This window comes from Caretta caretta, chromosome 4 (assembly GCF_965140235.1).
Source record: "Caretta caretta isolate rCarCar2 chromosome 4, rCarCar1.hap1, whole genome shotgun sequence".
In the NCBI taxonomy this organism is placed as follows: Eukaryota; Metazoa; Chordata; order Testudines; family Cheloniidae; genus Caretta; species Caretta caretta.
Genome location: NC_134209.1, coordinates 84,568,481 through 84,586,763, shown reverse-complemented (window position 1 = coordinate 84,586,763; position 18,283 = coordinate 84,568,481). Strand labels below are relative to the sequence as shown.

General features: G+C 40.4%; 1 long non-coding RNA gene across 1 annotated transcript in view; it reads left to right on the top strand.

The window, feature by feature from the left end:
* The first annotated feature begins 1,421 nt into the window (after positions 1-1,421).
* LOC142071769 (uncharacterized) overlaps positions 1,422-18,283 on the top strand; it is a 248,325-nt gene continuing 231,463 nt past the window's right edge. Inside the window, exon 1 of the long non-coding RNA XR_012667962.1 lies at positions 1,422-1,687. This is a non-coding gene — a long non-coding RNA (uncharacterized LOC142071769). The remainder of the gene's footprint in view (positions 1,688-18,283) is intronic.

Below are 18,283 nucleotides of genomic sequence, written 5' to 3'. Positions count from 1 at the left end.
GGGTCTTTTAGGAGTCTAGTTACAGGTGGTGAGCTGAATTTGCTTTGGGCTTATGGTGCACCAGCACTGAGGCTCCCACTACTACAAGCTGAAATCACTAAAGAGCTAAAATTACTGAGCACTCTGTTAAGTAGTGGGGAGCCTGAAGATCTATTGCTGCACAGTGGGCGGAGCGGAGCAGTTTGTGGGACGGCTGGAGCAGTGAGCGGAGCAGTTCGTGGGATGGCGGGAGCTGCTTGTGGGACAGCTGGTGGAGTGGGGCGGAGCAGAGTGGCTCGGGGGATGGCTGGCGGATCGGAGTGAAGCCCTATGGAGCGGCGGGGCAGTCTGCTTTGGATCAAGTAAGGTGCCCCTTACCTCTTATATATATATTTACACACACACACAATCACACTCTCTCTGCAGATGAACTTTCGAACTCTGGGGCTGGCTTTTGGGACTTTGGGTGATCTTTGGGTTGCTGGACTCAAGAGACGTTTGGGTTGTTGGACTCAAGAACCAGAGGGAAAGAACATGGCCCAATCTGCTGGGGTGGGTCTTTGCTCATGGTTTGGTTGATGAACCCTAGTTGTGGTGTTTTCCCAATTTAATGCTGATGTTGTTTACCTCATGTTGTTAAGATTTTCTGCTACACCGAGACTCTGTGCTTGCGAGAGGGGAAGTATTGTCTCTTTGAGGTGCCCAGGGGTGAGTGTAAGATTTTCCCAGGTCACTGGGTGGGGGCTCGAGCCAGTTTTGCATTTGCTTTGTTGAGAGGGAACCCCTGTGTACTGAATCCAGCCCTTGCTGCTATCAAATTGGCCTGGCAGACGAGTTACGCATACAAATAATAAAAAATGGCTACTCCACAGTATAAGTACAATGGGAGCTGTGGGAAGCGGCACCTACATGTGAAGGGACTGCAGGGACACGCTAGCCGCCGCTTTGCACAGCTCCCAGTGGCTTGGAACAGAGAACCTTGGCCACTGGGAGCTGCAGAGGGGACGTTGCCTGTGGATGGTCAATGTCAGCAAAATGTCTTGTGGCCCGCAATCAGATTACCCTGATGGGTCACATGCAGCCCGTGGGCCACAGGTTGCCCACCACTGGTCTATATGGTGCATGTATTGATGAATATCGTAAGGAAATGAATCTATTCACATCTTGTCTGTAACAAGTAATTTGTTTTTCATTTTCCCCCTTGAAAATATCTGAGTTTTTGATGTCCTGCCTTATTATGTATTCAGTTTGTAAAGCAGTAAAAGTTGTCATTATTTAAACAAATTACATTAATGTGAATGTGATGTGAGTACCTTTATTCTCTATTGGTAAATGGGCAGCATCTTGAAAACAACAAGGAGAATGCTCTGTCTAGGAGCTTTCAAGCAATTCCTGTTGCTAGGAAACCATGCTTTCTTTGTGTATTTTCAAAATGACTAAATCACCTTGTCTGGCTTCAGAGACAAGAGCTGAGGAGGAAAGAGCTAGTAAATAAAACAAAAGCTTTATTTTTTTTCCTAGTAATTTGGGGAATGATGAGTAAACATGATTCAATATGTCTGTGGAAACAAAGCTGAAATCACTAAACTTCATCAAATAGCTGTACATTGGAGCAGGACCTGGATGAGCACTTCCATCAGGACTGGAGGACAGCCACCCATAGATGCCCCTTGACTACGACTGACTTGATCTGTGAGTGGGACCTTAGGTAGGTGTGATTTGTGATGAGACAAAGTTCTGGGCTTCTCTAAACTAGGCATGATGGGGTGTGTGTTAAAACTGCTGGTACCTTCACATAGCTTTCTCCGTTTCTTCTATGCAAAATTGGGTTTTCTTGTTCCTTTTGATTGTCTTCACACCCAAACAAAAAGATACTCGTGTTCCATGTTCCAGGGGACTCTTGAGTGTTTGTAGGCAGGGAAAATGCCTGGAAGGTGAACATGGATGTTTTATTTCAAATTCCCTGATTCAGAAGCTGGCATATGGCTCTAGGGGCGGACTTCAGCCATAGTTTTATTGTTTTAGAACAGAGTTCCTAAACAGGTTGAATCTGGTCCTTGTTGGTGTCACTGGCAGCAGGGTTGTACACACAAATGATAGGGGAAATGAGTCTGTCAGATTTTGGTTTGCTATTTTCCATCCCAGGATATCGCATGAGATCAGACTATGTCTGAAAAATACTCACCTTTCACTTGAATTTATAGGAGTTAAGTACTCTACATGAGAAGGGATGCAGTGGCTCCAGACGTGCTATGTTAGATTCCTTTGATATCTTGTGTGCCTCAGGAGGATGCAGGTGTCACACTATGTGGAGTGTCTGAGTGTCTGAAGTCAGACTGTCAGAAAACAGGGCAGACACTCCAAACAGGTGGTATAATTAGATTTCACCAAGCCAGGAACAAATGTGCACACCTGTATCACTATATTAATCTTATGATGGAGTTACAAACAGTTCCCTTAGGCTCTCCAGCCTACCTTGCTACCCAGACAAACTGGACTTTTTGATGTTGGTCACTGTACAAGATACCGCATTACATTAGGTTACTCTCAAATGTCCAGTCACTTACCCCAGGTCGGTACTCTGGATCTCACCAAACAGAATGCTGAAGCCAATTTCTCTAGCAAACCAACTAAAGGTTTATTAGCTAAGAGAAAGAAAGTTATTGAGAGGTTAAAGGTTAAAGCAGGTAAAATAAATTAACAGGTAAGTCCAAGTTTGTAAATCCAAAATGACAGAGATGTTGTGATCTGCTAGTTTTCCATAAGTCTCTCAGGGTTACCTATGGTAATTCTGGGGATCTCCATCCACTTGTTCAGTATCCCACTCTATAAGAATCCAAAACAGTTCAGCGATAGAGGGTCAATCCCTGGATCCATTCTTATAGTGTCTTTCCACAGAAGGCAATCTGGCAGGCATATTTATTCACAGCATGGGCTCTTCCTTTGTTAATTAAATGCAAACAGTTTATGAATTTCCATTGTCAAACACAATGACCCAGACTTTGAAGATAGCAATCTTTTACATTTCCAAGGCGCCAATCTTCTGTGACTGGTAAATGTGATGTAAACACAATGTAATTGCCTGAAACAATCCTTCATTAGTTTTTATCAGGTAAATAATTATCTTCATTCTAGCACACACTTTTGAAGTAGGGTTAATTAAGTACAGGGATATACCTAATGTTCTGTGATAGCATTCAATAGGTTACAGATACATGAAGACCATACCATTCACATTTCCTTTGAACCATTTGAGTTAATTAATACACAGCATTTGATATTCACACACAAGTGAATTGGCCTATGACTCTGACCTCCTGGCCTGTCAGCATCACAGCAGGGTAGAGTTAGTGACCCAAATTTGGAGTCATTTGAGCTAGATGGTAGCAAAGATATATGTCCAGGGAAATATAGCCATTTTTCAAAAAGTTTCTAGTTTTTTGCACAGAGCTAGAGATCAGACTATTGATGTGATGAGTGTCAATGGTCTGTCTGTCGAGTTTTACCCAAGGTAATGCATGGTGCCCATTAAAATGTTGAGGGCCCCAAACTGAGAACGGTATTTAAGCAAATGTACAGTTTTTACAGTGTGCATGTGCCAATACAGAAAAATGCCTAGGTTTTCATTCTTGCCATTTTATATACTTTAAAGTTAGACTCTTGTAAGTGATCTAAAATCCCCATGGTTACTTAGACTGCTTTGAAATTTGGTGAGCCTGTTGGAGTGGTTGATGGTCATGAAATCTTTGGCAGCATTTTGCAGCTTTCACAAGTTTGGCTATTGTAAAATATTAATGCACACTTTCAAGTAAATACTTCCCCCCACCTTTAGAGGCTTTTTCTGGGCCAATAGGGAAAAGAGAACCGTTGGTCCCTTTAAGGATTGCATTCCCCATCCTCTCCTCATGACCTGAGTAGTGGGTGGGGGGAGAAGGGGGTTGCGCTGTGGCTGATTGGTTGGACACAAGGGTGCAGCATAAGCCTACTGGCCCCCACACACCCTAGGGGAGGGCTTAGAACCTCCTCCCCATGCCTGGGGTGTCATTCTGTGCTGGAAAGAAAAGCTCCCCTTCACCCCCACTTGGGATTAGAGTAGGACTGGGTGTGGGGGGCTTTCTGTGGGTGTCATGCTAGTTAACTGTTCACAACTGGGAAGGCATTGTCTGGGTGGAGATCTTTCACCTTCCTCTCAGCAGCAGCCTGGTGGATAGGTTAGGTTGTAAAATTCTTTTTGTTACAGCTTAGCAGGTGACCAGTGCAGGTGCTCATTCAGTAGGAGGTCCTGCTTCCTGACAAACTGGATTTGGAAGAGAATTAGGAAAAGGCATCTCCTAGAGAAGGTGCGGAATGGGGCTGGAGCTCAATGCTTACAGCAAGTAAGCAGCTCCTTCTTTCCCCCTTAACCACTGTATAAGGAGTGTGGGGGGGTGTTGGAGTCACAGTAATGGTGTGGGGTCCAGGTGGCATGGATAAGTGGGGAAATCACCACCAGCAGGAGGTATAGATTACAAAGAAAGGATGACTTAGTGCCAGCTAGTTCCCAGGTGAACTACTAAACATTTAAATTGTGGCCAAGTTAAATCACATTCCTGGCGTCTTGTCTGTCTTCCTGAAGTATCCAGGACACACCATTATTTAATTTCCCTATGTGAAATGGTAATACAGGAAAATGGATACAGGCTGCTAAATGACTGGGGGTGTGGGAAAGAAGTAGCCATCCTACAATAACTCACAGCCATATTTATTTTTATGGGCTTATTCTGTAGTGCCATAATAATGACAGGGAATTGCTAATGGGACAAAATTAAATACAAGACATCTCTGCACCTGTAAATAATAGCTCCACATTGAAGTCTTGCATAAAATAGCCTATTAAAAATGCAACAAAACAAAGTCATTCCAGATCAATAAAACATGTCCTATACCACTGACTGAGCAGAATTCAGTGGGTATAAAATAACTTCAATTCTTCAACTGAACGTTAGTTCTGAAAGCAATTAGGTATATGATAAGATATATGATATAATCATGAGTGATTGTGGACAAATAAATAGAATTATTAGGAGAAACTGTTCTGAAAACTAATGAGGCATTTGAATGAAGTTACAAATATGCTGTTGGAGAAGAGCTGATGGATCGGGGAGTTGAGGCAAAGATAAAGAGTTAGTACAGGACACTGAAAAGTCCAGATGGATAGCAATAAAAACAATAGTGAGCTAGATAACCACCTTTACATTGATATCTTTATCAGATTGATATGTTAACTTTCATCAAAAGTCTAAATGAATTTAATTTCTTGCAAGAAAATGTTGCTCTTGGAACTACGTATAGACAGCCGAGTGCAGAACCTCTTCCTTGGTTGTTAAACAATGAAGTGTAAAAACTGGAAGAGCTATATGAAAGGATGTAGTTCACACTTAAAAAAATGGGAGCTATAGCATAATAATGTGATGCAATAGGCAACAATGATCTGATGCAGTACAGTGCTGCTCTACTATAAATTGTTGAATTATGGACTCCTCTAATTTTCTTAAATACCATGACACCTTTGAGCCATTTTCTTGAGCTTCTTTCCACTCCCTTAATTAGGGTAACCAGATAGCAAGTGTGAAAAATTGGGACACATTTTTTCAGGGGAGGGAGTGTATAGTTGCATATATAAGACAAATCCGCTAATATCAGGACGATCTCAATAATATCAGGACATCTGGTCACCCTATCCTTAATTCACCAAGAAAGATCACTTAGCAACAACCAGCATTATATCTTTTTTTCTCCCTAAAGTCATCTTCCTTACAGATTTCTGCAAATTACTACATTTGTACATAATTTTCCTCTCTGTGGTCCCAAAACAAAATCCACTCAAATCAATGGGAGCCTGATGTTGACTCTTCTCCCTCCACCCCAGCAAAAATTATATGTATTCTAGATAATGTTATAGTATCTGAATTTTCATTATGCCAAGTTTTGCTAACAATTACACATCATGTACTAGCCATGTGAGTCCCAAAGAACAAACTAAGTCACAGACCAATAAATACATGTCACATATGATCCAAATAGTCATGCATTATGTGCTCATATACAAATTGCAGGACACCACACACAATCAGTATATCAGATCACAGCAACAAAATGAAAAAGGTTTACATTTATGAAAAAAAACTTTGCTCTAGAGTTTCATAGCAGCTTTTTGCAAAGCATTGTCAGAAATAAAATGCACTGAATGAATGCTAAAAACATTTTCTGTCACAAAATGCAATCTGTGAATTAGACTGGCAGTATCTGGGAAAAGGCAAAACTCAGACAATAATAAGCTCTTGGTGGATGAACAGATGGAATAAACATGACCAGTGCTGTGAAATTATTTTTAAGTGGAATGCAACTTATTAAAATGTCAATATTTTCAACACCAATGTGGAATTCATTTTTATAGAAATAGGTATTTACTTGAATAAGGACCAACCTTGACTCAGCATTGAACCAATGTCTCAGCAAAGCTCTAGAGGACAGAGTGCTGCAAGACATGTTATTTTTTAGAAACATGCTTTAGAAGGAACTTCTTTGGGGCAGATAATGCCTCTTCCCCTATGCCTGTATAGTGCCCAGCACATGTTGGATGCTACTGCACGATAAATCGATTTCTTAATAAAATAGTGAAAATAAAGTCCCTAATGACTTATGGCTGTTAGACTATGGCATTTTGTAATCTTAGAAGTGTTTGATCCTTGTGCCCTTGCCAAATATCTTCTGTAATTATATTCACCTATCTTAAAAACCAACCCTGGTTGGAGAATATATTCGTCATATTCTGATCTAAAAACTGTTCCTGGCACAGAATGTGTTGGTGGTTTTGTATATAAGTGATTTAGAAGTGATTTAAAATGTTTAGGGTAAGGTTTTTATATGGTTTCCCCTCAGCAATATGGACTTCGGCACTTTTCAAAGTGGAGTCGAATCTCCATTTTGTCCCTAAAGGTGGGAAAATTAAGGCACCAAAGCTGTGGTATGAAGGGCCGTTTCAAACCAGTGGGAACTGCTTTGTAACTGCCATTCCCTCAGAACTTTCCACCACTCACTCCTTATAAGGAACTGTGCCACGTCACCACGGCGCTGTCCATTCAGGAGGCAGCCCGTGTGTGGTCGGGCTTCACGCGGGTCTCTGGATCAAGAGCTATGAAGGATCCTGTGACACCAACAACTTACCTGCCATCCAGGGTCCATTGGTCCATCAGCAGCTTCAGTCCCAGCAGCTTGTCACCATCCAGCAGCTGAGATCCAGTGTTCCTCCCCAAAGGCTAGCGTTTGGCCCGAGGGTAGAAGGTCCTGGACCCACCACTCACTACCATCTGACCTGTCCATAGATGACATTAGATAAGCAGTAGGCTATACAGGGGATTTGATTTGTTTTGTTCTTGTTGCCAAGGGAGGGGTATATTGGGCCTGAGCTTCAAGCTCCTTTGTTGCAGTCCACTGTTTGCTGAGTGTTTATGTGTTTACTTATGGTTTTCCCCTTACCCGTTTCATGTAATCAACCCTTAATACAATACTTACCTGTTTCAAACATAACTTTTGTCCTCTCCTCGTCTTTCTTACACCACACTTGTGAAGGAGGGTGGGACACAGAAGCTGCTTCCTCAGGTGATAGACCCTGATAGCAAGTCCAAGAACCTGTACCTGTAAAAGGGAAACAGAGAGGCATATTGTAGTTCATTTAGATTTAATTTTTCCCTGGTTACAAATGGTTGCTGAGTTCCACCTGAGAGGCAATTTCAGTGATAGTAAGTACTAACTAGTTGTTGGTTTGTTTTTTTTTGTGGGGCGGGGATGGGGGAAGTTGTAGGTGGACAGCAGCCATTCTGTTCAGTAACATTTAAGGCAGACTATGAAGAATAAATTATACACAAGAACACGCAAAGCTAGATAAATAAATGATTCCTAAGTGGGTGCTGACTAATGAAAATGTTCAGTTTTTACCCCCACTTTGTGGCTACAAAAGGTACAAAGCTATGAATTATTTTTTGTATTGTCATAGCGCCTAGGAGCACTACTCATGAACCAGAATCCCATGGCAGGTGCTGAACAAAAAGACTGTCACTATCTCAGAGAGCTTACAATCTAAGCAAAGAATCAGGCCCCAGCTGATTTGCCTTCTACCTACATATAAACTTTTTGGAACAATGATTCTGAAAAAGGTTTGGGAACATCTCAGGAAAGGAAAACATAAGATTTCACCTTTGTGTATTTTGAATGATATTTCATCTGTATTAAATGTATCTGTGTCACAATTAAAACAGCTTTAATATGAAACATTGTACTGAATATTGGAAAGATTCTTTGTCCTAGCAGAAGCTGAATGGATTACTTTACTTACCCAGGCAGTAAGTTATTAATGTTACAAAGTGCAAAATAAAACTGATAGTTTTGATAGCAAAAGGTTATAGTGGCTTGGTCATCTGGAACCAAAAGGCATATGTTATAAAATCAACTTACTATCACTGCCAGTGCATGAAGGAATAATACATACAACTTCTTGTGCAGAAGAATATTTTGCTATTTTTCACTGTTTGTTACACTTTCTCATTTATATAGGAAAATTAAATTTATTACTGAGTTTGAAAAAGTTCTTCTAATAAGGACAATAAAAAACCAAACATGAACAACAGCTTACAGCCAATTAAGTGCCTGTCAATCTTCTGTTAAGTGACAAGACATGGATTATATCAATCCTTTTACATACCAAGTCAAGTTTAGCCTTAGCAAACAAATGCTGTTTTATTTAGCATTGTGTTTGCACATTTTACTCCAGTTAAACATCAAAATAGAATAGTTACTTTGCAAAACAAATTCACTCATTTACATACATATGTTAATAGAGTATCTAATATCAGATCAGTCTGTATCTACAACCTACAAACCTGCTATTAGCCACTGAGAATAAAAAAATATTTTCATTTCTATAGCACTTCCATATCAGTATCTCAAAGAGCTTTGCAGGCAACACCCATATGAGTTTGGTATTATCACATTTTTTTAAAAAATGGGGAAAAAGACATGGAGAATTTAATTTAAGAACTATATTTTGGCATTAAGACACAGTACTGCATTGTGGACAGTGCATTATATCCTGAAGCTGCCAGGATGTGCTGCTGCTGGAGCCACCTTTGTTTTGTTCGTTTGTTTAAAGACCTCTCCATGCAGGGTCCCAGATGTTCTGATATTAGCGGCTTTGTCTTATATATATGCAACCATCCCCTCTCCCCCAGAAAAAATGTGTCCCAATTTTTCACACTTGCTATTGGTTACCCTGTCTCCATGTCTGGCCAGCTTTGACTGGTTCAGAGCAGTGACTAGTCATAGTCATCCTCCTCCCCAAACCCTTTGCAAGGGCCAGATTGGCAAAGATTTTAGAAGTGTGATTAATGGTGTGAAAAGCAGCAGAGGGGCCCTGGAAGATAAATATAAAGTAGGGGCCCTCAGATTTGGACAAGCCGATGTCAAATGAAAATTATGGTATGAGCAGTTTTGGTGGAGTGCAGATGGTAGAAATCAAACTAGGTGGGATGAAGGATGGCGTCTGAGAGAACTGTGTGGTAAAGATTCTCCTCCTACCTCTTTTATCTCACAGTCTATCTTTTTTTTTTTTGGTGGGTCTTGCTCCTCTATCTCCCACTCCATGGCAGTATCATAGGGCTCCACCTCTGGCCCTCTCATTCCCTTTTTCTTCTCTCTGAGAAATGGCATCCACTCATGGTTCCAGCCAACATCCTTATGTTTGATTGACTCGCATATCTGTCTCCCTCCTTCCACGTCTGAATATCAGCCTGTCTATGATATCAGCTGGATGTCTTGCTGTCAGCTTAAACATTAACTTGGCCAAAGCTAAACTCCTGATCTTTCCTCCAAAACCCTCCTTGCTTCCTCCATTATGTCATTGTTGACAACACAGATCTACTCCTTGTCACTCAGGCCTATAACCTGCATGTCATCATCAATTTCTCCCTCAACTTCACTGTTCAAATCCAGGCTGTGTCCAATTCTTGATCCTTCTTTCTCCCTTAACACTTTTGGATCCACCCTTTTCTTTCAGTTCGGATGCCTAAATTTCCCATGCAGTCCCTCACAATCTTTTATCTTGAATTGTGTAGTCTCTGTTCAGGTCTTTCTAACTATATATTAGTTAAGCTTTTCAGTCAATTTAATTTCAGCAAAAAATGCATATTCATTAATACCAAAATGCCTCATTAATTCATGTCAGTTTTGTTGACTTTTTCATGTAAAGCCCCCAAAATTCCAAAAGGTAAAACTTTTCATTTTTTAATTCAAAATGACTTTGTTTTGAGTTTTCCTTCAATTTTGTTAAAATCTCAATCTAAATTTCTTCTCCTTTTTCTTTTCAGTATTGCCAGTGATGGAAAAATTTATTATTTTCACAGATTGATTGCTATCACCACATTGCCCCCACTCTGAGCCATTCAAAATTCAGTTGCTGAAATCATCTTTTTCTTCTTTTTGCTCTAATCATGTCATCCAAATCATGCCAATGACTCCCTCTCTTTCACCACAAATTTTTGTCATCATTATCATGACCCTTCACAACTCTGCCTTAACCTACTTCACTGCACTTGTCTCTTGTGCCATCATCTACCACTTCATCTCTGGCAATAATGCTATCCTAGTCTGCCTATTTGCCAGCTTCTCATGCAGACACTTTTATGCCTTATTTCCCCATTGTTTCTTAGGTATCATGGAATTTGCTTCAAAGAGGAAATCTAGGATATACACCCAAACACACTTAAAACCACCTACACTAAACAATGACATTCCAGAGGAGTAGATTGAGTCATGGAAAGGGCCAACCATATACCCCAGGAGAACCTGCTTCAAAACAGAATCCCCCCTTCCCAGTGAACTCAATCCCCTACTTGTCACCTACCACCTCACACTGGAACCTATATGGGGTATCCCAAAACAATTACAACCTATATTTGATGGGCAGCACACCCTGAAACAAATCTTTCCTGAACGCCCTTTTCTGGCAGTCAAACAACCCCAAGTCTCACCATGCTCATCAGAAGCAAGCTCCCCACAGACCAGGACACATCAACTCAAAGCAGCACCAGACCTTCCAACAGATGCAAAACTTGTGGACATATCTCCACTGCTATGATGATCAATACTTGCAACAACAAACTTTTCAAAAACATGTGTAGGACCCATGAATCATCACAACATATGGTGTACCTCACCCGGTGCATCAAATGACCCAATAACTGTGTGGCTAAAACCAGACAATCACTATGCTCTCAAATGAACTCACACACAAAAAGGATAAAAGACAAAAACACCATATTATCCATTGCAAACACTTTTCCCAAAGCGATCACTTCATATCTGATTTCTCAGTACTCATCCTCAAAGGAAACCAGAATAACATGTTCAAAAGGCAATCATGAGAACTTAGGGTGTATCTCCACTGTGCCCTTCTTTTGGCAGTGCATAGTCCCCCTAGCACCAGTATAAATAGCAGTGTAGATGGTGAGGCAGGGCTTAGCCAAGTAGAGTAAAGACATGCCTGAAGGGTGTGTGTACGTACTTGAACACATACCATATGTGGCTCTCTACTTGCCGAGGCCCTGCCTTTCTGTCTATGCTACTATTTTTAGCAGTGTAATGTTCCACTGGCTCCCCACTGATAGAGCCCTTCCCTGCTGGAGGAAAAGACTCTGGCAGCAGGGAAAGGCTGGCCCCCTTCCTCGCTGCAGTGAAAGACTCCAGCAGAGGGGAGCTGCTGCAGCCTGTCCCCTCTACTTTCTCTCTGCCAGAGCCTTTCCATGATGTGAAGCTATACGCCCTGTGGACTCTGAGCTTTTCACTATGTCATGTAGTTACACATACACTACATGCTGCTGCCAGTGGTGTGTAATGTAGACATAACCTTAAATTCATAACTCTGCTGAACACACAAAACCACGGGCTCAAACACCAATTTTATGGCTCACGGTAATACACCCCACTACTTGCTAACCCTTAATTGCCCACTCAGTTTTCAACATCTAATCACACAAGAAAAATGTGAACACAGACAATTAATTCAGTAATAAAAGAAAACTGAACAAAACAGTTGATTTTCTGCCTTAGAAAACTAAAAGTATTTGATATTCTATCTCAATTATGTTAAGTGGAGATTTCATTAAAAAAAGTGTGAAACAAATTAAATTCAGATGCTTTTTCCTGTAATGTGTAGAAATTTCAGAAATACATTGGACTACAGAATTGCCATATATAAATATCAGAACATAACAATGTCCCTGGGAATTAGTTGTAAGTAGATCGACTTTAGTTCTTCTAAACAGAATTGACTGCTGTAAGGTTCCAACCTATTTGCACTTCCATTTCATGATTCCTTCTTTTCTTAGATAAGGATGCATTGTGAATGTGATCTGCTTTTTCCAGTCTGTAAATAAAAGTAAGATGCTCTGCAATGTGACAAACTTGGTTATGTTACATCAAAAATGCCTCTGATTTTCAATTTAATGATGTTCCTAACTCAGTGTTCCCATCTAATACAATTTAGTTGACAGCTTTTGTTGCTTGTGTTTATAAATGTGTAAACAATGGACTGAGGATTTTGGAATAAAATAGGACTGTTAATTAATCACAGTTAACACAAGCACTTAATGCAAATCAAATTAACTAGATTTAAAAAGTTGTGATTAATCATAGTTTTAATTACACTGCTAAACAATAGAATACTAATTTAAATTATAAATATTTTTGGATGTTTTTCTACATTTTCAAATACATTGATTTCAATTACAACACCGAATACAAAGTGGATGGTGCTCACTTTATATTTTTTTATTACAAATATTTGCATTGCAAAAAGATAAACAAAAGAAATAGTTTTCTTTTCAATTCACCGCATACAAGTACTGTACTGCAATCTCTTTATTGTTCTACAGCGGGTGTTGCAAGGTATTTATGTGCCAGATATGCTAAACATTTGTATATTCTTTCATTCTTTGACTTGTAAGCTCTAAAGTAATAATAATAATTCTATATTTGTAAACTGCACTTTCATGATAAAGAGATTATACTACAGTACTTGTGTAATGTGAATTGAAAAATACTATTTATTTTATTTTGTACAGTGCAAATATTTGTAATAAAAATAATTAAGGTGAGCACTGTACACTTTGTATTCTGTGTTGTAATTGAAATCAGTGTATTTGAAAATGTAGAAAAACATCCAAAATATTTATTACAAATTTAAATCGGTATTCTATTACTATTTAGCAGTGCAACTAAAACTGTGATTAATTGGGACTACTTTTTAAATCTCACTATTAATTTCAATTATTTTTTAAATTGTTGGACAGTCCTAGAATAAAATAAACATAATGCAAGAAGGAAAAATCATCCTAATAATTCTGGTACAAACAGGAGCATTTCTCTTTAAGTGCAAGCTTTAGCAATTCATTCTATGCCAAAAGGGAAGATTATAGCTGTAATTTAATAGATCTTTAACACGAACAAAGGAATTAATGTATTATTCAATGGTAGAAGCTAAGTTTTCATGGAGAAATAATGTAATGTGCAGTTAAAGGCATTGTAATAGGCCTGAAATACAGTTAGAGTTTGGATTTCTAACAGTATTTAATCCTTCATCAGACATGTTATACAGAGAAGGAAAGTGAACACATGACTCATGATATTTGAGTTTAAAGTGGGAGAGAAATTTTAGTCTAAATTCAGAGTACTTCCACTGGGGCAAAAAGAGTTACTGCTTGGTTTTAACCTATGGGGACTGACAGCAGAATTTGGCTCTTAATATTCAGAATATTTTTAGAAATACTTTTATTCTTTGAAACAGTGTACATTTCTAATAAATGTTTTGTCAAAACAAACCCGAACGATAAAAAGTTATTTACAGAAGTCTAGTCAAATCCATGCTTCTGCCAAATATAGTTTTCTTAATCTCTTTAGAAATTGAAATAGTCTATTATTACCTATGTGAAAGTGAATTGCAACTCCAATCCCAGCACTTGTTCATGGTCCAGTTTAATTACCAGCTCTGTTCCTGTAAAAAGAATTATGCTACCCTAGGCACACTGCATTAAGTTGTGCAGCACAGCACTGCCCATGCACTATTCATGTTCATTTTTTCAAGAATGCAAGGTGAAGTGCTCATGCATAAATCTGGTAACTTTTCAGGATGCCGTAGTCCAGTCCAACAGTTTGCATTGCTCTTAAGGATAAATAGTTCAGAATTCATTGCCTAGATCATATCCTTAAGGCACAGCCCATAGTTTTAGGTGCTGCTGACCTGCGGCACTCCAGGGAAGTACCTGGAGGCATTCTGGAATAAGGCAGACTACCTCCCATAGCTACACATATAGGGAAGTATACATACAGCTATGTCCATTTTGGGGTGCAGGTTACTCCCCAGACTCCATTTGTGAGGCTAGGGCATTGCCTCTTTTCTTTCCCCTGTGAGGTACTGAATATTCCTGGAAAACTAGAGAGGGAGCAATGGCTGTATTTTTACTGTGTTTGGCTAAACCATAGCTTCCAGAAAGGATCTGAAGACATCAAGAGATGGAGAATCCCCAACTTCCCTTGGAAATTTGTTCTAAAGGTTAATCATTCTCACTGTTACAAATTTATTTCTCATTTGAATTTGTCTGGCTTCAGCTTCCAGCCATCAGTTCTTGTTATGGCTTTCTCTGCTAGATTAAAGCGTCCTTTAGTTCCCAGTATTTTCTCCCCCTGAAGGTTTTTGTACACCATAATTGTAAATTATACTGTTTCTTGATCACTTTCAATTAATTAAAGCCATCAAGCTATACATATACATTTGTTTTATTTTATTTTCATGTGAAGGTTCTGGGTGGTTATTTTGTCTCACTTTTTAAGAATGCACGTGTGTCTGTTGTCATTGGCCAACATCTGTTCTAATAAGTGCACGGTGATTAAAAGTCCAAATCTGAACTAAAAAGTGCAACACATCTGTTGTAGCTGCAAATGTAATTTACTGTCCACATTAATAACATAAGGCCAAACAGTGCCTTCCTCCAACAGATGTACAGATTCCCTTTTCCTCTCACTCTTCATGGCTTGTATAAGGGTCAGCCCTCATAGTATTCCCTGCATGTTTTCATGGAAGGATCGAGTCTTTCTTAAGATCTTGGGGGGACATCCAATCTTTTCTAGAAGTGTGAATAGTCCACTTCTACTGCCAAAGTCCAAAGCCTTTGTGAGCTCAATGAAGGTTATATGGAGGGGCTTTTTTTGTTCTCTACGTTTCTCTTGTAGTTGTCTCAGAGAGAAGATCACGTCGATAGTAGACATTTCAGCTCTGAAGCCACATTATCTGACTGTTTGCAAGGGTCTGAAGACTGTTCAGGACAACTCAGGCAAAGCCTATTCCCATAATACTAAGAAGGAAAGCGCCATAATAGTTGTTACAGTCGCTCCTGTCACCCTTTGTTTTTATAGAGAGTGATGATGTTGGTGTCTCTCATTTCTTGTGGTACTTCACCTTCTTTCTAGCACAGGCAGAGCAAGTCATGAAGATGTTGCAGTAGAATAGGTTTTCCACATTTTATGACCTCGGACAGTATGCAGTCTTTTCCGGGGGGGCTTTCCATTGGGGAGGCCATCTATGGCAAGGCTAAGCTCCTTGACAGTTGGTTAATCATTGAGTTGATTCATAACAGGCACGCTTTTGATGCTGTTGATGGCTGCGTCTGTAACAATATTTTCATGAGCGTAAAGCTCAGAGTAGTGTTCTACCCAGCGATCCATCTGCTTGATGTGGTCTTTGATTGTTTCCCCTGTTGTTGATTTCTATGGGGCTCTCTTCTTTGAAGTTGGACCCAAGGCTTCTTGATCCTATCATACATGTTTCTGATGTTGACTGCATCAGCTTCTACATGGATGCTCACATTAGTGCAGCCAATATACATTGGTGCAGCGTTGAGCAGTTTGTTGTACCTTGGTTCTTGCCACTCTCAATGCTTGTAAGGTTTATTCGTTTGGGTCTCATAGTTGGTTTGGGCTGTGCATTTGGCATCTATGACTGGTGTCAAGACACTGGAATACATCAATCCAGTCATTGGTCTTGTTTTCCTTCTTCGCAAAGACTAACAGAGCTGCATCATGGTTTGTGTTCTTCAGTTGCTCCCACATCAGCTGGGTGCTTGTAGCACAATCACTGGTGTCAAGGGCTTGTTGTAGTATGTTCTTGTACTGCTGTGCCTTTTCTTGGTCCACTATGTAACTGAGGTTAATAGGAGGACATCCTTTTACTTTATATCTGTGAATTTTCTTTGGTTTAAGTCTAATCTTGCTGAGACCAAGAGCGTGGTCTGTGTCACAATCAGCACTTTGATAACTGTGGGTAATGAGGATGATGTTAAGGTTGGCATGTCTTGTGATAAGATCCAGTTGGTGCCAGTGGCCAGATCTGGGATGTTTCCAAGACACTTTGTGTTGCGACTTTGTTTGGAAGAATGAGTTTGTTACACAGAGGTCATAATAGGAACAAAATTCTAGCAGTCTCTGACAATTTCCATTCGTCTTCCCAGTTCTGTGTGGACCAAGACAGTTGGTCCATGCTTCTTGATCAGCTCCCACCCTTGCATTAAAGTTCCCTAGAATCTTGATGGTGGTGGTGTTCAACTAGTCATAGACCTGGTCCTTTATGTCAGAAGACAAGGAGAGTGTTGGGGATACAAACTCACAAAATTGACTGGGCCCTCAGATGTGAACAAACATAGTGCCAAAATTCTCTCTGATCCATTTGTAGATGGCTCAATCATCCCCAGAAGTGAGTTCTTGAAGGCAAATCAAGCTCCATGCTCTTGTGTTTCTTCTGCACTTTTTCCCTGCCAGGAAAATGTGTAGTCTTTTTTCTCCAAGAGATCCACTTGATGCTAGTTCTGTTTCTTGGAGGGATGTGATATCCACATTGAGTCATTTCAGCTCATCATTGATCACAGCAGTTTTACGTGCATCGTTGATCTGTTGAAGGTCCTCAGATATCCAGTTGTCGTGGTGTGAACATTCCAGCATCCTATCTTTAAGGATGTTTTCTTTCCCTTGCTCGGTTTGCCTGGTGCATTGGTTACAGTCCTCTTGTCAAGTTATAAAACTCTAAGCTTCAAGCACCCATTGAATCAGGCAGATTGTGGTGAGACAACAGCTTATTGTCTGGGGGCAGCCCAGTTTTATGACGGGCAGTGGTTTTCCAGTGAGATACAGTGATCTTTCCCACTACTGGAGACAGCCCCTGGAGCTCAACTCTAAGCCAATTGAGTAAGAGCTTAAAACCGGTGACTGCTGCCTCCCATGTTGTGTCGATGCTTGAGGTGAAGCTGGAATACCTCTCCCAGGCACAAGCCTGGGCAGATGATATGGAGTCCCTGAGTTGCCCATGCATCAGGACCCCCCTCTCAGTGTCACTGGTAAAATCCAGAGAAGAGGAAAAACCAATACATCTGGTACCCGATCCTCTGCAGGAGTTGCAGGAAAGATACTAAAATATTAGTACCTGACCCCCTTTGGGACTCCACTCCAGATTTTCTATCTGAGTTTACTCTCATAGCCTTACACTTCTCCTGAATTCACCCACAGGACAGTGGAGTTTTTCTGTCAGGGGTTGTTCCCTTAGCCTTTCACCCTCCTGGGCTACCTACAAGGCAGTGGGGTTTGATAAGCCACAGGTAGTACCGTCTACTCTCATTATGGTAGCAGGCATAGCCTTATCTGACCTGACAGAAAACCCCACAATAAATAAGTCAAATACCACAAACTAAATAAAGCTACGTACATCCAGCTGAACATTGTATTTTCACTACAATTCACCAAAAACATGCAGTGGCTTCACTGGGCCCAATCCTACACTGGTGTGCAAAGGAAGGAGAGGACACAAAGAGCCTGTTGGACAGTACAAACAGTGTTTCCTGCATATGCCCTTGCAGGTGCTAGTTTCCTGAAAGGGAACAAGTTGCGGAGGTGTATGGACTTCTCTTCCCCACTGCACACCAGCCAGCAAAGGAGATTATCCATGGAACTGAGTGCACTCCTTGACATCGTGGGGAAGCAGTGGCTGCAGCATACACTCACCAAATCCCCAGTACAAATTCTGGTGCTCTCTGCCAGAATGTCTACTGGAATTCCTGCTGAAACAGGCCCTTCTGAAGCTTCCTCCAACATGGGCTATGGCTTAATATTCAGTTTGGCCTTTAGTTTATTAAAAAGAGATATTCACATTCTACAGTCAGTCAGAACAGGTAGA